This window comes from Leptonotus elevatus, chromosome 4 (genome assembly GCF_054856555.1).
Source record: "Leptonotus elevatus isolate MCC_2025b chromosome 4, RoL_Lele_1.0, whole genome shotgun sequence".
NCBI classification, from domain to species: Eukaryota; Metazoa; Chordata; class Actinopteri; order Syngnathiformes; family Syngnathidae; genus Leptonotus; species Leptonotus elevatus.
Genome location: NC_141242.1, coordinates 12,676,064 through 12,695,943, shown reverse-complemented (window position 1 = coordinate 12,695,943; position 19,880 = coordinate 12,676,064). Strand labels below are relative to the sequence as shown.

Below are 19,880 nucleotides of genomic sequence, written 5' to 3'. Positions count from 1 at the left end.
CGGAGGCTTTGCCAGACATTAGCACAAACTACAGCTTTGTGTTGGATTTGCTGGCACTGACTTGGCATACAAGTCCATACACATTTTTGTTGATACTTTCTTTAGTTTATTGCCGGTCAGTAGACAGTAGTCGGTTGAGTATTTATGGTATATTAATGAATTTGTATAAAGTATAAAATAAAGTGTCTGTTGTTAGCTGAAAATGCTAACTAAAGTAAGACCTACGGACTGTGTGTGCATGTATCATAGCTACCTGGGAAGGAAATGAGACCCTTTGTTTTGAACATGTTGGCCATTGTTCTAGGATGGGTCCGTCACCTGTCATTTATTAACACATCGTAGACTTTACTTTGAAGGGGCGGGCGTAGGGTGAAGCATTTTGGACCTGGTCCTTCCGTGGGGACTCAAATGACCTAATACCGCAATTTTACCAAATAAGTTACCAGAGAGGCCTCCATGTGTGAAAATGCTTTCCTTATTCTTAAAGGTGCTCGTTTTTGTCACATTTCATTTCTGCTTCCACAAGCAACCTGTCACGTAACGCGGAAGAAGAGACGGTCTAGAGCTGGCTAGATTACCTCCACTCACCCGGCGAAATACAGACACGGGTTGTTATTGTAGTGAAAGCCGGACTTGAGGTATTGGACAAAAGCACGTCACAGACATGTTATTAAGACACCCGATAACTTTTAAATTGTGAGAAAAAAACACACACACACACACACACATATCATGCCTTGAATGTGTGGTACACTAGTCGCTCCGGAGTCACTCTTAATACCTTTTAATATTGTACTGTACCGCACATTTAGGATATTTCGGCTTCATTGTGATTCCGTGCAAAGAAGTGGGTCACTGTGTCCACGCAACAACATACAGTCAGCACTCAGTTTGGAATGTTTGCAAGAACATTTTGTTATAATTTCTTGAAGCCTACTTTCTCGCTATCTGCTTTGGATCTGTCGCGGATTTGTTTGGCCAGCGGCTGAGCCCGGCCCGCTGGAAAGCTTTCCAAACCTAAACAAACGTGAAGATATACCCGCAGCGGTGCGCTGGCGCAAAAATCAGTACCATTTGACCGAAATATTCTATGCACTTGGAAACGTTCATCTTATTGGATCAGTTGTGCTGCCCACAAGAGTAATACCCTCCACTTTTTAGGGCAAAGTTGTCTATTTTCGAGTCCGAATTGGAGCTTAACCTACTTTGTGTTGGCTTGACTGCAAAATGGGGCAAAGTCCACTTAATCTTTTGCAAACTTTTTGGCCGCCGATACCTCTCAAACCAGGCTGATGTCCCATTTTCTTGCCCCCCAGCTGCCCAGATATCAGTCAACACATCCCGTCTTTCACCCCCTTGCATTGGGCTTTATTGCCTGGCTTGGAATGTCTGGTATGTCCACAACCACACCTATTCTCTCCGTCCACAATGCAAAAAGGCGTGCCTGGGCTCGCACTGATGGTTTTCCACGGTAAAGTGAGATCTTGTAAGCATGGCCAGATAGGATTTAATCAACATCTGTCACCTGTCATCTCTCAGAGTCTTCTTTTTTGGCAAAGCAGGTGGTCACTGGAAGCCATGCTCCCCTCGCTCCTTTGTGTTCAAGGAATCATGTTCCCGCTTTGAAATATTCATCCAGTGCCAGTCTTGATGAAAAAGCACATTCCTCTCTTCACCTTTTTCTGCTGAGGAAGCATGGAAGTGGGCGCCTGCGGGGCAGAAACAGATCCGGCCTGCTGGATGCTGGGAAAGTGTGTAAGGGGGGGTCGTAAATCCCAGAGAACAAAAAACTGCAGTCAATGCATACCTTACCTTCAAAAACCTTGACAAACACACGTGCACATATTCCTGCGGAAATGATGGTCGATGTGCATGAAATTATCCTACACTCTTTCCCCTCCCCTGCATTGCATCTCGAGGTGGAGATTCGCTTATTTTTTAGTTGTCTCCGAGGAAGCATAAAAAAGAAGCAGGGGGGTCCAACATGTGCTGTGCAGTTTACTGTCCATACAAAACAAATGCAGAGTCAAGGGAAGACTTTATGCTGTTAGCTGTTTCTCTTCTTCTTACCTGTCGACAGTTTGGTGATGAGACGGGAAAATCTGTGATTAGGAATCCTCGGCCAAAATGTCAATCTTGGGGATCTACTATGGATTTACTTTTAAGTGATTCCCACATGAAGATAAACGTTTCAGTGGGATGGAGGGGAATTTACGAGTGTCATTCCAGGACACAGATGAGATTTGTTAAATTAAAAAGTTCCATAGTTCATGGTGCTGCATGTGGATAGCAGTTCTGCATCACACACAAATGATTCCAGGTTCGAATCTCAGGTTGTTTTGTGTAGAGTTTACAAATTCTTACATTCCAAAAACAGGCGTTAGGTCCATTGTCCATTTTGTCCATCATGTTAATGGCTGTCAGTGTGAATACCCTATGAACCCAACTGGTAAACAGTAACATGAATGGATGATTGGCTGCACATCTAAATTGATCTGATACTCTCAAAAACTTTGGACTTTAAGGAACTTGTCATGTCTGTCTGAGGTTTGTCTTTTTTTCTGGTAGTCGGCTCTGTGTTTCTTGTTCCCCTTATCAATGTGGCACCCAAGAGCTACTGGTGATCAGCTCTCAGTCATAAACTCTACGGCCACACAAGGAAGACACCAGATTGTTGCCTTTGTTCCTTTGTTTAAAACTGATTGACGTCTTGCATCCAATCCTGTCTTGCTCCAGTGATATTTTTTGGACTACTTCCTGTTGGGTATTCTTTTCTTTTTGTCCCTACTCTTTCGGTTTTGGCGTCCTTCTGGCAATCCTCCCTGCTCCATCTTCCAATTACTACGAGCCACGTGTTTCTTTTTTCTTCTTTTATTGTGGTGCTTTTGTTTGCTTTGACTTTGTACCTTAGTCTTTTGCACTTAGTATTTAACTGTTTTGTTAATTTAGTTTAAAAAATAAATAAATACTGTTTATTTATTCCAGCCAGGCTCTGTTCCTACTGGGTCCGATTTGGAGTTGATTCCAGGCTATGAGGAGATACATTGGAGCATCTCTTTACACACGATGCATCGATTCTACATCACGGAACGCTGCCATCCAAACATATTCCTGCACATTTGCCCTCGCTGCACCCTAGAGCTGCTCGCGAAGCTCTCTGGAAGGCGAGCCTATCATTAGCAAGCATGGCACGGGCATTGGAGTGTTTTTTATTTGTAGGTTGCCAAGAACATCAACCTATGGACAAAACAAATGAGAAGTCCCATCCATGTCCCTTGTTGCGTGCGCGGTAAAATGTTTTGACGTTATTGATACGGAACGCCTGACTCATCTGTGCGAAAGCGCTTCCTTTAGTCCCCCATTTGCAAACCGCACTCTCCCCGTTGATTGATGCTCGCTTGGAACACAGTACCTCGAAGCAGCGGCCGCTCGACATGTTTGGCGGCATTGTGGGCGACATGGCGAATACGGACGAACGCACTCGTGACGCAGGCTGGCCAGGGGAGCCGCGGATGCAGAATTATAGAGTAGGGCAGAATGCTCGCTGCTGCAGCTAAAACCACCTTATTAGATCGCGGTGATGGCATTGAGCAGCAGAGAAGGCACAGGGTAGAGTTTCAAATTAGGGTTTGAAGCTAATGTTAGTATTAGATAGTAGGGTTTCAATCTAGTGTCTACTATCCTGGACAACCTTGTGCTCTTAAGCTGCTGCCCTTAAAGGTATACCCTGAACTGGTCGTCAGCCAGTTGTATGGCACATATAGACAAATAAACAACTTCTATTCCCACCTACGGACAATTTAGAATCTTTATTGAACCAAACATGCACGTTGCTGCAGTGTGGGAGAAAGCCACAGTACCTACATAAATCCCACGCAACCAAACTACTAACTTCGCTAACCCCCTTTCTCATTTTACCACCTTTTTTTTCAAGCCAGTTTTAGATTTTTAAGTATTGTTTGAAGGCTGAAGGGTACCGGCAAAAGTGTTACTGCTGTTATGATACTTTTATAATATGTTGCTCCCAACGCTGCTTATAACTAAGTTATAACTCTTTGCCATTTTGTTTTTGCTTCCTTTGTTGAAGCTGACAGGAATGTCGTGTTTGACCTGCCTCGACAATTATCCAGGAATTTTGGAGAGGGGAAAAAACTGGAACGCAGCTAAGTAAACAGGGAAGGTGATTATTTCCCAGCAATGGCGACCAAGGAAATAGTGAATTATTAGAGTGTATCATATTTGAAAAATGGCCCACACCGTATGAGTTTAACTTAGCCAAATGAGTACAACTGCAGACAAGATTGATGTAGAATGTTGTCCAAGTGTTGGGAAATGTGTCTTGTTCGTTTTATGTTCTCTACGTCAGACCAACAGCCCTAATGAATGATGTTCAACGCCAAAATGGAAGCGGTAGTCGAGGTTCAAGGTCAGATGAGTACGTTTTCTCAGCACAATTTTCTCACCAGATTTTTTTTTTCTCTATATAAAAAATGGACCTCTTCTGATTTTGAAGAATGTGATTTGACTTATGTTATCGGTGGCAGAGAAATAATTTGATTGATAACACATCATACCAAGACAAGGGTTTCAAACAAGTTATCCCAGTCTAAGTTAGGGTTTGAAACCAATTTTAGGTTAAGGTTTCAAATTAGGATTTCAAGCTAAATTTAGGGTTTTATGAGAAGGATAGGGTTTCAAATTCTGGTTTAAATCAGGTTATATATTGTAGGTTATGGTTTCAAGATAGGGTAAGGATTGCCAATTAGTGTTAGTGAGGTTAGGGTATGGAATTATGCGTTGAAGAAAGGTTAGGGTTTCAAATTATGTTTTAAGCCATGTTTAGAATTTTGAATTAGGGCTTCAAGTCAGGTTTAGGGTTTAAAAAATAAAGTTAGAATTCCAAATTAGGGTTTCAGTGTGTGGTGCTCAAAAGAAGTTTCTCACCCAGGGCAAGGTGTTGCAAACAAGATTTAGGAATTCAAGCCAGAGATTTGGGTTTCAAATTAGGGGTTCAAGCCAGCCTTAGGGTTTTGAATTAGGTGTCCATGCTAGGCCTAGGCTTTCAAGCATGGAGTTAAGGTTTCAAATTAGGGCTTCAAGCTAGCGTTAGGTTTGCAAATTAGGCTTTCAAGCCTGGACTAGAGTTTCAAAGTAGGGTTTCAAATTAGTTATAAGAGGCAACAGGTTTCAGAGGTCACTGTCCATGTGTTCTTGACTATGCGCTAAAAATCCAACCCACTCATTTGGGTTTCTGGTGTCTATATGATTTTTCTGTTTGGGTGGAGCACCTTTAACTCGGAGGTGTAAAGTATCTCGCTGGTGTGTGCTAGCATCCATCCGGCGCTGACTGCACGTGGGTGGTTCTAGGTCCAAGGCAGCGTTACGCGGCGGGTCACTGCAGGGTGAGGGCTGCTGTGAAGACAGGAGACCGAGGTGTTGAGAAGCATCCCTTCGCCGCAGGCATGCTGCTCGACCTACGCTACACTCGAGAGGAGACGCCTTGTCTACAGGAACAGCTGGCCAGGAAGTCTGGCAGAAATGTTTCTGGGGAGCGAGAGTGAAAGAGATATGAGAGGAGACAAGTCAAGGAGATAAATGGAGATAGATACAGCAAAAGGAAGTTGACGGTGGCGACTGAAAGTAAGTTAGACAGCCAGAAGCCGTAACAAGGGGGGCCTGTGTGCAAAACCTCATAAATCTTCAGTACTGGATTTATGTAGGTAGGTTCTTTCCGTCAACGTCTGACAAGACAGGAACGTGATGGACGCACGGAAACACTTCTTATGGTTTCCTCAGACATGAGTGACACATGACCTGTGAACCCTTGAAGGCCATAATCATGAAATAGAATATAGAAGCAGCACATTGAGGTCAGCATGTCAGCCTGACAGTTCGAATAGTCGAGATTTGAAGGAGACGTAAGCACAAGGACGTGCAAACTCCACATGGAAGAAGGTCAAAGCCCAGATTCAAATCCCAAATGTCGGAATCGCGAGGTAGATGTCCTAACCACTTATCTGACAGTATTTCTTTTAAACGGAAGGGTGCCAAGAATTTTGCCTGCGCGGGTATATTAAAAACAAACATGTTTCGACAGAAGAAATAACTTGAATGTCCTCCAAACGTCCAAACTTGGCAACCGGCTTGCATTCTCCACCTATCTTATGTTTGCATCTTCATTCCGACTGATTACACGACTCTTTATAAGACAATAAACCTACTGAGATCTGCCGTGCTGGCTGCATGAAGCATTTGACGCCTCCACTGACCTCCTGCGAGCGTCTGCTCACAAGCTGCCGTCTTCAGGCTGGAGTTCAGGTCTTTTCTTTTCTTAGTTTGTCAGTGAGCGGCCTCCTCGTGGCGGCTATCCAGAAGAGCTGGCCTAGTGGGCAGACTGACAGCATGGGGAGGGGAGAAGGGAGATGAGAGGGGGAAATGATGAAAACAGACATGGGGTTCTATCAGTTTACACACACACGTACATTGTACTTTTCTATGGATCCTTGTCTCACAAAACACACACACACACAAACACACATAAGGCAAACGCTCATGCAGGAGGATGCACATGTATAACACATGTTCAACGCGATCCTTCGAATCTTACCCCCCCCATCGTAAACTCAGTGTAAGTATACAGGAAATGTCTCAAGTGTCATTATTAATGGCAAAAGGATGGGTAATGAACATTACATCCCATTTTTACATGACGTGAGGTACATACGTAGCCTACTGATTTTGAACATCTTAAAAGGGAAGTCAACCCCCAAAAATATTTTGGACAATAATATCTTATATGCAGCCCCACTAGACTAAAAATGGTATTCCGAATGTCGTATTCTGGTTAATATGGCATTAGTGGAATATGAGTTAAGCAGCAAAATCCAGCAGTTTTTATCCATTTCAGGGGGCGGCCATTTTGCCACTTGCTGTCGACTGAAGATGACATCCATGTTGCTCAGGTCTCAGGTAACAACCAATCACAGCTCAGCTTAAAAAACACAGGTAAATACTGAGACTTTATTCTTGTAAACTTTTGACCTTCATTTCCTCGAGTTCTCAGACAAAAATCTTAGCTGGATTTTGCTTCATAACTCCTATTCCACAAATGTAATATTGATCAGAATAAGGGCTGGGTTTAAAAACTGTAATAAGGATTTTGTGTGCTTGCAGCTCTTGTGTGGTGTACAACGCAGTACACCAAACACACAATAGTAGTATAGTAGTGTGTAGCAGAGCTGTCAACACTCACGCATTGGGCGTTACAATTACAAATTTCCGCCCTCTCTCACACTCACACTTAACTTTAATTTCTCACTCTAAGAAAAAGTATCAATAAAAAACGGAGTTTGTCAATGTTGACAACAGCACTGTTGTGTGCGAGAGTCTAGCCCCCGCCCCCAAAAGTTGAGACTGCCGTGCACCTAAAGTACCTTTTAACTTGATTGATCACAAACAAAAGGGATAGCCTATGGCAAGCTAGCTAGCATCTAGCGGGAGAAGCTAACATGGTTAGTCCACATCTTCATTCAGTGCATCAGAACATTTGTTGATAGAAAATTGCTAGATATACTGGCAACCCACCAAAATAAAACGGGTAAGAGCACTAAATATTTCACTTCTTCTTTTACCACCGTCCGTTGGGATAAAGTATCACAAAAAGCCAAATAGCTTAGTAAGTACACATGAGCTAATCTTTCAATGGTGATTGAAATGAGGTCAAGTGAGTCGTGAAAGGTCGCCCAAATTTCGATGCAACTCCAAAATGTAAAACTCTTCAAGGCACAACATCAGGCCGCGAAAAACTCTTTGTCTGGAGGGCTCTTTTCCTTTTTGGATTTATCGTCACAGTTCTCTCGAGGCTGCTGCGTGGTGCTGGTGGTACAAGTGTGTGTGTGTGTGCGCATAGGTCATTTGAAACATTTGAAGTATCCGCGACAACCCCCATTGCCCGTCCCCTCTGTCCCTGTTCCACATTAGAGGAGTGGTGCGTTCATTTGGACCTGTCAAAGTGCATAATGGTTGTCAATGTGGGTTACACAAACGCTCGGCGTCTTGATCTCATTATGTACACTAATTTACTGTACCTGCGGTCACTCGCTGTTAAATATCGTTCAAATGTGTAAGCCTTTTAACTTGAGCCCACAGAAATCATCTCGTTTATACGTAATCAAATGGGATCTCAATACACAAAAAGTTACTTTGAGGGTTTCCGCTTTATAATTTAAAATACCTATCTACTACTACATGATTGATCATGCAAAATTGTAAATATCTGACTAGGGCACAGTATTATTTTTCTACCAGTGAATGTATTTCCAATGAAAGGTAGATAGCTCCACATTTGCCCCTTTTTTCGATGCAATCCGTAACTGTGAAGAATTATTTTTGCTTTTTGTTGGATAAAAACAACAAATTTGAGAATTTTTTTTTATTGGACAAGCATGCTATTTCAAATAAAAACACAATTCCATTTAACCAGTCTAATATTTGTAAGTTCAAGCCATAACAAAAGTCTTTAAGGGGGGGACGTAATGATAATAAAGTTAACAATAATAATAACAATAAATAATAATTTTAATCTTTTTTTTAACAGTGTACAATTTTTTAATGATTCTTTAAAATGTAAAACTTCCACTTTTTTTTTTTTTTACATATGTTTTTTTATGGAACCAAATTTCTTTTTAACAATTCATTTCCTTTTATGAAATAGACTGAATATTTTCTCTTTCATCTATAACCACTTCAAACAACAAAGTGTATGTAGGAATGGAAAACAGATTTAGTTTTTTGTTTGTTATGATCGTATTGTTGTTAATGTTTTATGTCCAGTGTTCTGTAAAGCGCTTTGTTACAGCTGCAGCTGATGTGAAAGAGTTGAGAAAAATATGTATTTTTTATAGTTTTGGGGAAAACATTTTTTTTTTAAACATTCTTTTTTTAAAGATTGTTGGTCTGCTTCTGACATAGGCGATTAATTTTGACTTTTATTTGTTTACATTATACATAATGTTACTTGAAACATCGCCTGTGGAGTTAATCAAGCTTTTACAACAACCATGCTATTTCCGATGAATATTCCAAATCAATTAAATAGATAGACTGCAAGTCATAAGTGATTGCAGATATTGAGCGGGAAACAAAAAAGCACGCAACAAACAGTACAGTGGTGTGTCATGTCGTCAATCAACATCTTCCTACGCCAGCCTCCAACGAGAAGCCCTTAAATAACCTTCACTTCAGCTGGCTCACAGAAATTGGTCATCAGCTGCGCAGTAAAGGCATCCTTTGTCGTGGGCACATCTGGAGTGAGATTAAGTCAAAAATAAAGATATAAAAGTGTTATTTTTGTTTGTTTTTTGAGCTTCAGACAGGACATAGTTAGGTCACCACACGCTGAGTAATAAAACTTGGCATGCTTCAACACAAAAAAAGGCTACAAAACAAAGATGGAGAAAAAAAGAAAAAAAAAGCTGCATCCAAATCGTACTGCACTGTCCATACGAGCAAAGTAATTCAACAAGCTGGGACAGCGACGCAAGCTCAAGGCGACATGTGACTCACCGCTGACAGTTGGTGTTCATTTGCCATCTCTCTTTGGCATGTTGAGATAGATGTAAACAACAGTAAATGTTGACGGCTGCCTTTTGTCTGTAAAAAGTCTTAATCTCGTCGAGACTGCGCTGTGAGCTCATGTTACATTTGGCGGGATAAAACGGGTGTTTTGTGAGTTGAAACAGGCCCAATTTGAAACAGACCCGCTCTCCTTTTGAGTCTGGGCCACTTACCATAATTGAATCGCGACTTCTTCTTTTTTTTTTTTCTTCTTTGCAGCACTGCCTTTCACTGTCTGCTGCACTTTATTTTTAAACAAGTCAACAGCTTGCTTGCTAACCAGGTCACTATTAAAGTGTGATGTGGAAAAAGGTGCAAACACACTCGAATGCAGACACTCGACCAAAAACAAACATGAAGGCTAGCTGACCTTGAGAGGTGCACCCAATTCCCAACTAGGCCAGTTATTATCAGACTCGCGTTCCCATTCGTTCGCTCACGAGTTTGTCTGACCTGCAAAAAAAAAGCAAAAGATGGGTACGGCCGTGTTCATCAAAACAGGCAATGGTTTGAGTAACAAATGAAAAATGAGTGAACTAACTTGTGATGTGACTCAACATGAGAGTCGATGTTTCAATGTTTTATGGTATGGAGGACCAAAACTGCCAAAATAAATAAATGAATAAATAAATAAATAAATGACTAAATAAATAAATAAATGACTAAAAGTGAAAATAAAAACGGATATGAAAAAATATAATTCAAAAATTAAATACAAAAAATAAATAAATGGGAAGAAAAAAAAAGAAAAGGAAAAAAATATATATATAATATAATTTTAATAACTCTTGTAAAAATCCAACTTTGTTCATGTAATTTTAAGACTTCTTGTAGACTTATTCCATAGAGTATACAGACCAGTGTTTTTTTATCCACCTCAGGGGGCGGCCATTTTGCCACTTGTTGTCGACTTAAGATGACATCACAGTTGCTCAGGTCTCAGGTAACAACCAATCACAGCTCCGCTTCAGAAAACAGGTGAGCTGTGATTGGTCGTAGCCTGAGCGCTGAGCAACTGTGATGTCATCTTCAGTCAACAGCAAGTGGCAAAATGGCCGCCCTCGGAGATAGATAAAAACGGCTAGATTTTACTATATAAATCATATTTCACAAATGTAATATTAATCAGAATGTTATGTTTAGACTAGTGAGGTCTCATATTCCACTTTAAGATTATTTTTTTCTGGAAATACTGAGACTTTATTCTTGTAAACTTTTGACTTTTCTTGAGTTATATTATTAAAATTCTGAATAATAAGATTTACGCAAAATTTTTCTTAATTGCGACTTTATTCTTCCCTTTACTTAAGTAAAATCCAGACTTTATTGTGGGAATAGCCTACTACAGTTTCATTTTTGTAAAAAAAAAGAAGAAAAAAATGAAAGAAAAAATATCTCAAACTCAACTGGTACAGAATGTACGAGATGAGCCACCCCTTCATGATGATGATGATGACGATGATGATGACGTCGACTACCTGAACTTTATAATGACAGTGATCTGGCACCGCTGTAATTCTTGTGCCTCACGCTTCACACTCCAATCTTGGCTGGCAAATACACGCCACACCAGTAATAATAACACATTTGCATTCCTCGTCTCCTCCTGGGGCAGATGAAAGCAGCACTTGAGGTCAATTACTGCGGGCATGAGTGTGCATTCATCAGCCTGCACCTTGAATGCCAGAAGGGTCCCTCCACCCCAAAGGGAATTGTGGGGTTTAGCTAATGGAAACATTTAAGATTAAACTTAAATTGACTGAAAAAAGTAGTAGGAAAACTCATCCAACCATCCATTTATTTTCTATAGCATTTGCACTCATTAGTTGTGGGTGGAGCCAACCAGATGGAGGTTTTATTACCTTGCACCTTACATGTCTCTGTGGCGCAATCGGTTAGCGCGTTCGGCTGTTAACCAAAAGGTTGGTGGTTCGAGCCCACCCAGGGACGGGGTCCTCTTTTGCATTTCCCTATTGCCATACTCATAAAGGTTATCTTACTTGACTCTGCTGTGAGTCCGCCACCTTGGGTCAGTGAGTCAATAAAATGGGATCATTTGAGTCCACGAGTAACGGGTTTGTCTTGTCTCTTTAAACATTTCTTAACAATAATATGTTGTATGTGACCTCACTAGTCTAAACATGACATTCTGATTAGGGCTGGGTATCGATTAAAATTTCCTCAATCGATTCACAAGAGTTCAGTTCGATTTGGATTTGTCCTGTTTTGATTCACTCCAGTTCAATCCAATATCGATTTATTATAGAACATCAATTCTTCTTAAATGTCAAAGACTTAATAACCCCACAAATATTAGATTCCAAAGTCAATTTTGCGGAGGTAGTAACTGGTCAAATGATTTAGTTTATTAAGGAAAGTAACACATGTTCTAATCACTTAAGTGTTACACAAACGTTGACATCAACAAGGATGAGATGAAAATATTTTCATAATTGTAATTTAATAATTGTAAATATAAACTGAAAGTCAATAAGTCAGGTATTGCATACATTTAAGAAAATACTTAAAAATTCATGTGAACAGTAAATTTCAAGAAAACAGTAAGCTACAAAAAATTGACTTTAAAATTCTATTTTCTTAAGAATTTTGGGGGGGAAAGAGATATTTAAATAATCGATTCATGGTTTTATAAATCGATATTGGGCTAGAAAAGGAAAATGGATTTGATATCAATTATTCGATTTTTTAAACCCAACCCTAATTCTGATTCATATTACATTTGTGCAATATAAGTTATGAAGCAAAATCCAGCCGCTTGTATCCATCTCAGGGGGCGGCCATTTTGCCACTTGCTGTCGACTGAAGATGCCATCAATGTTGCTCAGGCAACGACCAATTACAGCTCACCTGTTTTCTGAAGCTGCACTGTGATTGGTTGTTACCTGAGACCTGAGCAATTGTGATGTCATCTTCAGTCGACAGCAAGTGGCAAAATGGCCGCCCCCTGAGATGGATAAAAACGCAATAGTAACCAGAATGCCATATTTAGACTAGTGGGCCTGCATAGAACATATTATTGTAAATTTTTTGGGGGGGGGGGGGGGTTAATTTAAGACAGCGAACCAATAAAACCGAATCATTTTTTTTAGTTTCCTGTGAGTTTGCTGCGAACTGATGCAGCTGGAGGGGGAAAGTCGTTAGATGGAAGCGCTTGCTCCTGGTTATGTGTACACGTAACTATTTCCAATCTGGCAGCAAAGTCGTGTTTACACAGGGGCGAGTGGGGAAAAAACATACAAGTGCAACGACAAGAGGCTCTGTCATGCAGTGTAGAGTTAGTGTTAACATGAACACAGCAGCAAACATGTTAGTGTGCAGGAACACGAGAGGTCACCCGAACGCATCACGGTGTGCGCACCCCTTTCCGCTTCATCGCCTCCCTGAAAAAAGAAAGCAAAAACAACACCTTGGCCCGCGATGATGCGATGCGAGGGGATCCGTGCGTGCAAAGGCTTCATTCATCACTGTCACTCGCTTTGTGTTGTTGGGCCAACCGCTCCACCAGCCACCCTTAAAAAGCACGTATACACTCCTGTAAAAAAAAAAAGAAAAGAAAAAAAGGGGAGTGAGGGGGGTTCCACTTAGCCATGGCTCAATAAAAAGGGCCAATGCACTTAGTGAGGCATTAATTACCCCCACTTGAGGTGAAGCAAAACCAGGGTTAACTCAACATAATGGACTCTGTCACCACATGAACACAAGTGCCTTTTACATACTGTACATGTGTGAGGATTAGCCACCGCGCTGCCCCCCCCCCCCCCCTCCCCTCCACGCACCCTTGTTTTTACTATATTCGCTTTCAACAATGCCACAGAGGGAAAGGCAACTATGATATATTTTAGTACACTCTAAAAAGAGCTGGGTCAAATATAACCCAATTGGGTCAAGAATGGAGCAACCCAACTTTTTGAGTTATTTAACCCAAAAAGTTGGGTCAAATTAAATGCAAGCCATTTTTTGTGGGTTATTCAGTTGACCCAACTTTATGGTTTCGTTTCGTTTATTAAGAGCCCCATTAGCTCCTGACACATCTCAGAAGTTAATCTTCCTGGTGTCTTTTCAAATTTATTACAATCATTTCAAATAAACATATAAACATACACACACCTACTCTCACACACATACACTAAACAACAACAAAAATAAATGAAACTAAATGAAAGGTTAATGCAGTCAAATAACATTAAATGCATACGTGTAACACAATCCAAATAAATAAATAAGTATGCTTTAATTATTTTACAATTATCCAAAATATAAACACTTTAGCTCATTGTTCCAATGTTCACATAATATGTGTATAGTCTCATGTCATATTAATTATTGTGTAAACAAAAGAAGTTTCAACTTCTTTTTAAAACTTCTCTTATTATTTTCTAATAATAATAATATAAATAATTTCTTTGATTTGTTATCATATGGGTTGTTTAGTGGGTTGTTCATTTTACCCAACTTTTTGGGTTAATTGAATTGGGTCAATAATGAACCAACCCAACTTTTTGAGTTATTTAACCCAAAAAGTTGGGTCAAATTAAATGAATAACCCACAAAGCAAAGTTTTTTTGGGTTATTCATTTGATCCAACATTTTGGGTAAATTGAATAAGCCAAAAAGTTGGTTCTCAAGCAAAAAAGACCTAGCTACTCTGCAATATTATGGCAAAAGTTTTTATTTTTGAAAATCACTGTGCAATATTATGACAATGACATCATCAAATTATGAGAATAACTTCATCCTTCATTTAAACAACAGGACATTTACGTAAGAGGTCGTTTACGCTACAAGAACAGCGCAATGATTAGGATCCATCCAAAGTTTCTCAAAGTGTCTTGGAAATCAATTAAGTTCACACAAAAAAAAAGCATAACAACAAACAGTTACCTCCTTGGAGGAGGTAACAAGGCCACCGTGTTCTTGTCCAGGCGCTGCTATTTCATTAAGATGAAAGACTTGACGTCTTGGAAGTTTTGGACATTTGTTTGCACCACAAATCAGCAATTTAGTGCTCACTGCTCGGCGTGCTTTGGCAGCAGCGGCCACTCTCATTGAACTTACATAACGCCACAAGCTTCTTCTTGTTGTCCTGCTGCTGCACAACTGCCCCTTAGCCATGATGCTAACGTGACCAAAAGTGACCTTGACGATGCACGTAGTAGCATGCACGCAGTGCTAACATTTTTACATATTTTTGTTTGATGTGATTATTTGATAGGGCAAGAATAGATTTTTGTGATTCGCCATCTCTAAAGGAAATGATACAGAAAGTTGACTGAATGGAACATTTAAATCCATTTTCAATACTCCCGCGTGGCAGAAGCTCAAGAATTTTCCGAGTAAACAAGCCATTTATACATGTCATCTGAAGAAGGGAAAATAGCGTAAATGGCTTGAATGACGGTTTTAGCTGTCTTTTTTACCGCCATAATTTAAATGTGTGACATATCGGGTTGAAAAGATGTTAGGTGAGGTCAATTGCTTCCAAGGGCGACGGAATGCCATCCGTAATTTTCACCTCAACAAGTTAGTTGTCCCAAAAATGGACGTGGTGGACTATCAGATCTGGTTACGATGATCAATGAGGGACTGATTGATTAATGAATTGACTTTCAGACAATTGAAATTTTTGGAAATGCATTGACTTTGTTTTTCTTTCTCATTGTCGAATGTCTATTTCAACTATTGTCCAGCAAGTGAGTATACATTCGTTAGTCCAACGGCCACACATCACAATTAATAAAGCCTTACTTTAAATCCGGAAATGAATAATTATAACTTTTCCATTGCTTCTTGTAATGTCAGGCTTTTTTTTTTTTCAAATCCAAACTAAATTAAAGATGGAGCAGCCAATGTAAACAAATCGCGGTCATAGCAACTCTTCTGTTGAAAAAGGATTCAGTGAATTTAAACACATTTTCTTTATGAACTCGTTCACCAGCATTGTGTGACTATGTCGAGTCAGATTATCGCGTTTCGGATGAAGTCAGTTCATTATTTAAGGCAGATGTGTACTGACGCGTCTAATTACCAATCTTCCAAAAAGTGTGTGTGTGTGTAATGCAATGTTCAAAATCCCAAAGAAAGTCTGAAGTGATCCAGTTTGACTCCAGGTCGTCTGTCTGTGCCAGAAGAAATGATCGAGAGGCGGCAGTGATTAATTATTTCTCTGCATGTGATCTCCCAGGAAGCAATTTTTTCCACACTTACACATCCATACGTGTATGTGTGTGTGTGTGACTCGTCTCTCTGTCTTTCACTGGCAGATTCACCCGCTCGTCAAGCCCTTGCCATCAATCAGACGTCCATAACTGGGATCATGCAATGATGTGACACCCAAGGGAGAGGATGAGCTCATTCCTTTTTCTCTTTTTAATGCATTTTGTCTCATTCGTTGAGCCGACAAAGCCTACACAAAGGACAAACAGATGCTAACGCAATTTTACTTGAAGATTTAGGGATGAGCGTTCTCAAGCCACAGGGGCGGATCTAGAATCGGACTTGCAAGGGGTGCCGCCGTGCCTGGAATGTTAAGTCTACTTTGACATGGCAATAATCGCAACCTGTTTTAGGGCTGAGCCTTTAGTTAATGAAAGGCATTACAAGCTGCACATGTTGACGTAACACTTTGCCAAACACATTTTGTCCCGTAAGGGCCACCGTACTTCCTGGATCTCAGTAGCAAATTGCCTCATTAGGTGACCTGAGCTGTGATCTTCCTCTTGCTTTTACTTGACTTCTCTTCTCTATGACATCCTTGGCACTAGTGCTGTCACTATCGAATATTTTTTTGTATCGATTAATATATCGATTATTCAATCGATTAATCGACTAATCTGATTAATTTTAAGTTTGCCTATTGAAAAAGCATTTTCACCCTGATTAATGTTTATTATCCAGTGATTGGTGTTTATTTTGTACTTCGGATTCGTATAGTGATTTAAGAAAAGGGGGATTGATGTTGTACTGTGTTACCAGTTCGGTCATAGTTTTCCAAAGTAAAGACAGATGTTTGCAAATGTCTATTTTGATTAAAAACAAAAGATAATCAGTCTTCTTTTTTATGAAGGACTATGATATGCTGAAATCAGATAATTTTTAATAAAAAAATGGCTCCAAACCATTACTTGATTATTAAAATAGTTGTCGATTAATTTGATAATCGATTACTCTCTTCATTTTGTCAGCTCTACTTGGCACACATATGAGTTGATTTCAGGTCAGACCGTGAGGTCACACACATTGTCACACGGGCTCGGCAGAGCCATTCCAACTGAGAGTATACAGACTTTCGGTAGTTACTATTAGCATAGCAGGCATTAAAGATAAAAGAACAAGGCAAAGGTTCCCGTCAAACTTTTTACCATCACGGTTAATAGTTTTTCCACTTCCTTTCACATATCATACAGATTGCGACGCCATCGGCAATTACTAGCTTAAGCTTTTCCGTTTTTGTAAGCATATCATTGGAACTTGGATCACCCATCGGCGTTGGAGCCGTGTTGCAAAAATGGTAGCTTAGCAAGATGTTTTTCCAGTGCCAGTTTGAGAAGTGTCATCAGAACTGTGTCAAAGCGCTCGTGGTCGTGTTACCGGATATGTCGCAAAAAAAAAAAGGTCCAGTCGAGCCAGTGACATGGCACACAAAACCACCAGAGCTTAAAAGAGACTCGTGCACGCTGGTTTAATGTTCCCCAAATTCGACGGTTGTGTCGGTTTATCCGACCGGAGAGATTAGAGATAGATTTGTCACTGAACCACGAGCTTTCCAAGAACTGAGGGCCATTCTGGTAATGGTACAAGTGATTATTCACACATATACACATGAGCACAAAGCCTTTGAACAACCTTAAGTCATTATGGGTAGAGATTTATCACTTTTGCGCGAACGCCTGCTCTAAGAGTTCGGTGTTTTCATTTCTGGTGGGAGTCGCAGGCTTTCCATTGCGGTGTTTGTCAAAACCAGATCATGTTGCGTCAGTATGACGTCGATAAAGCTTCTCAAACTGGTGCTGAACTGCAGTTGGTAAAGAAAATTTTCCTTTTTTTGCACACCTGCTCCAATGTCATTTGGCAAGCCATGGGCAAAGGAATGATTGATAGGCTTGATTAATTTATTTTTATTTTTATTATTATTATTTTTCCTTCTTTATAAAGAGCTCAGTATTGTTCATTCGGTAATGTCATCATCATTGCTCTCTTTTTTAAATTTTTTATATTGTATGTGTATGTGCGTGTGTGTGTGTGTGTGCGGGCGTGCGGGGGTGTGTGTGTGAGTGTGTGTGTGTGTGTATTGATAGGCTTGATAACGGCTTTTGCGCCTGTCTGAATGATACCAAAATAGAAAAAAAGGAAGTGTATACTGATTGTTTTGGGTGGAAGAACCTGCACTGGTATGTAGATGTTTATAAAAAAATATATATTTTTTTTTATGCATATTAACATTTCCTGATATTCCCCGATCATGTTTAAAATAGTTAGACATCAAGAGCCCATTGAAAGTGAAAGATGGCCTGTAGTCATACATAAACAGAATCATGGGAGGATGTGTGTTAGGGTAGGAGAAATAAGTCAGGTTTTCTTCATGGAAATCGATAGTTTTTGTGTAATGCTGTCAATGACCAAGCGACAATTCAAACCATAACGCGTTTGTTTCACTACACCATGTCGACATTCACAAGAACATGAATGACATTCCCATCATAATCATTCTTTTCCACTTGTCTCAGTCATCGCGACGCCCCGGCTTCACCTCTCCTCTGTGATTCGCCAAGCGGCACATGCTGATGTTTTTTTTTTCCCCTTTTCATCTTTTGAAGCCGTCTGGCATCACCTCACATGCGCTGGAGTCATCAACAAGTATGCGGCCTTTGATCGCATGCGATCTGTGTCTGCTGCCATCGCTTTTTAACTCCGCTAAAACAAACCCCAGCCTCGCACGTGGCTTCCTCACTGAGGTCGTGTACATTTTGTATTTCTGTAAATACTTGTCTAATTGTTTTGGCAACTTTCTAGGAAAATAAAACACTTTTTTCTTTAAAACCTTACCTTCAAACCCGAGGTCACACATTTTGACAGCTGAATTTTCAACTCAATTGTTAAAAATCGTACAAGGAAGCCAAACCCTTTTTTGAAATCCTATATGAAACCCAGCTCCTTTAAAACCCAGTCACATTCTAACATCTGAATTCTTCCAACCCAATTTTGTAATAACTGTTAAAAATCGTGACCCTGCATGGAAGCCAACCCCTCCTTTGAAACCCTGACTGTTTTGGAGATTATCAAGGAATTTTAAGCCCTTCCACAGTGAACTATAGGCATTCAATGATTGAATCTTACATTTGACACCATGGCGATGTCATTTTTTTATGAAATATTAGGTATTTTGCTGGCTATTTTTCTAATGAGGAAGTAAAACGCTCAGGTTCAGTAAAAACCCGCCTCTACACTACACGATTTATTGAGATACGTTCAACAGCGCAAAAAGTTTTACTTGTAGTTTACACAAGTGTCAGCCAGAACCTATTCTGAGATTTTAAGATGGCCGATTGCCGTTGCACTTTGGCATTGCAAATGTGAAGGATAATTGATTGCTTTGAATTCATTTGGATGGAAAGTTTACTGATTAAGGCTACTTTTGGCACTATCCCATGGAGGTCTCAGAGAAAGTGGGCGTGCGTTTAGTCCGCAGAGGCAGTGCGGGGGTGGGGCCGCACATCATAACGTCAAAAACAGCTCGTTTTCTCAGGTTGTGAGGGGCTGGTGCTTGGAGAGCAGAATCACCTAGAATTTCTTATAGAGGGGCGAATAAAGGAAAACACCACTTCGGTGATGTTTTTGTTGAAGAATTAACATTTTAACATGGCTAAAAGCTCCAAAAAGTTAACTTTTTACGTTGCTGTCTCTTTAAAACCCAAGGTCACACATTCTGACAGCTAAAATCTTGAAATGCACAAAAATACAAATATACAGTATACATAAAAATTAAAACTACCGTACATTTTTTTCAGATTTTTATTCCTCATAAGACTGAGTGTGTTTCCCTAATAATTGTTGTGATTGTAAAAATGTGACTTCTTATGACTTTAAATGACCTAAGCGAATGGATTTTATCACATTTTCTGAATACAATTGAGATCCATGGAAAAAAAATGTTTTAAACTGTGCTGTGTCCTCCAGTCAATTAGCCTCTACACATGGAAGGTAAAAAAAAAAAACATTCTCTCAACAACAAGCAATGCAAATGTCTG

General features: G+C 40.1%; 1 long non-coding RNA gene and 1 other non-coding gene across 2 annotated transcripts; one reads left to right on the top strand and one right to left on the bottom strand.

Moving 5' to 3' along the window:
- Positions 1 to 5,414: 5,414 nt before the first annotated feature.
- On the bottom strand, positions 5,415 to 10,057 carry LOC147175569 (uncharacterized). The gene is made up of 3 exons (XR_015094546.1): positions 9,986 to 10,057; positions 6,270 to 6,394; positions 5,415 to 5,544 (listed from the first exon to the last, which is right to left on the bottom strand). It is a non-coding gene; the product is annotated as an uncharacterized LOC147175569 (long non-coding RNA).
- Positions 10,058 to 11,491: 1,434 nt separating this feature from the next.
- Positions 11,492 to 11,565, top strand: trnan-guu (transfer RNA asparagine (anticodon GUU)). The gene has a single exon. It is a non-coding gene; the product is annotated as a tRNA-Asn (tRNA).
- Positions 11,566 to 19,880: the final 8,315 nt, after the last annotated feature.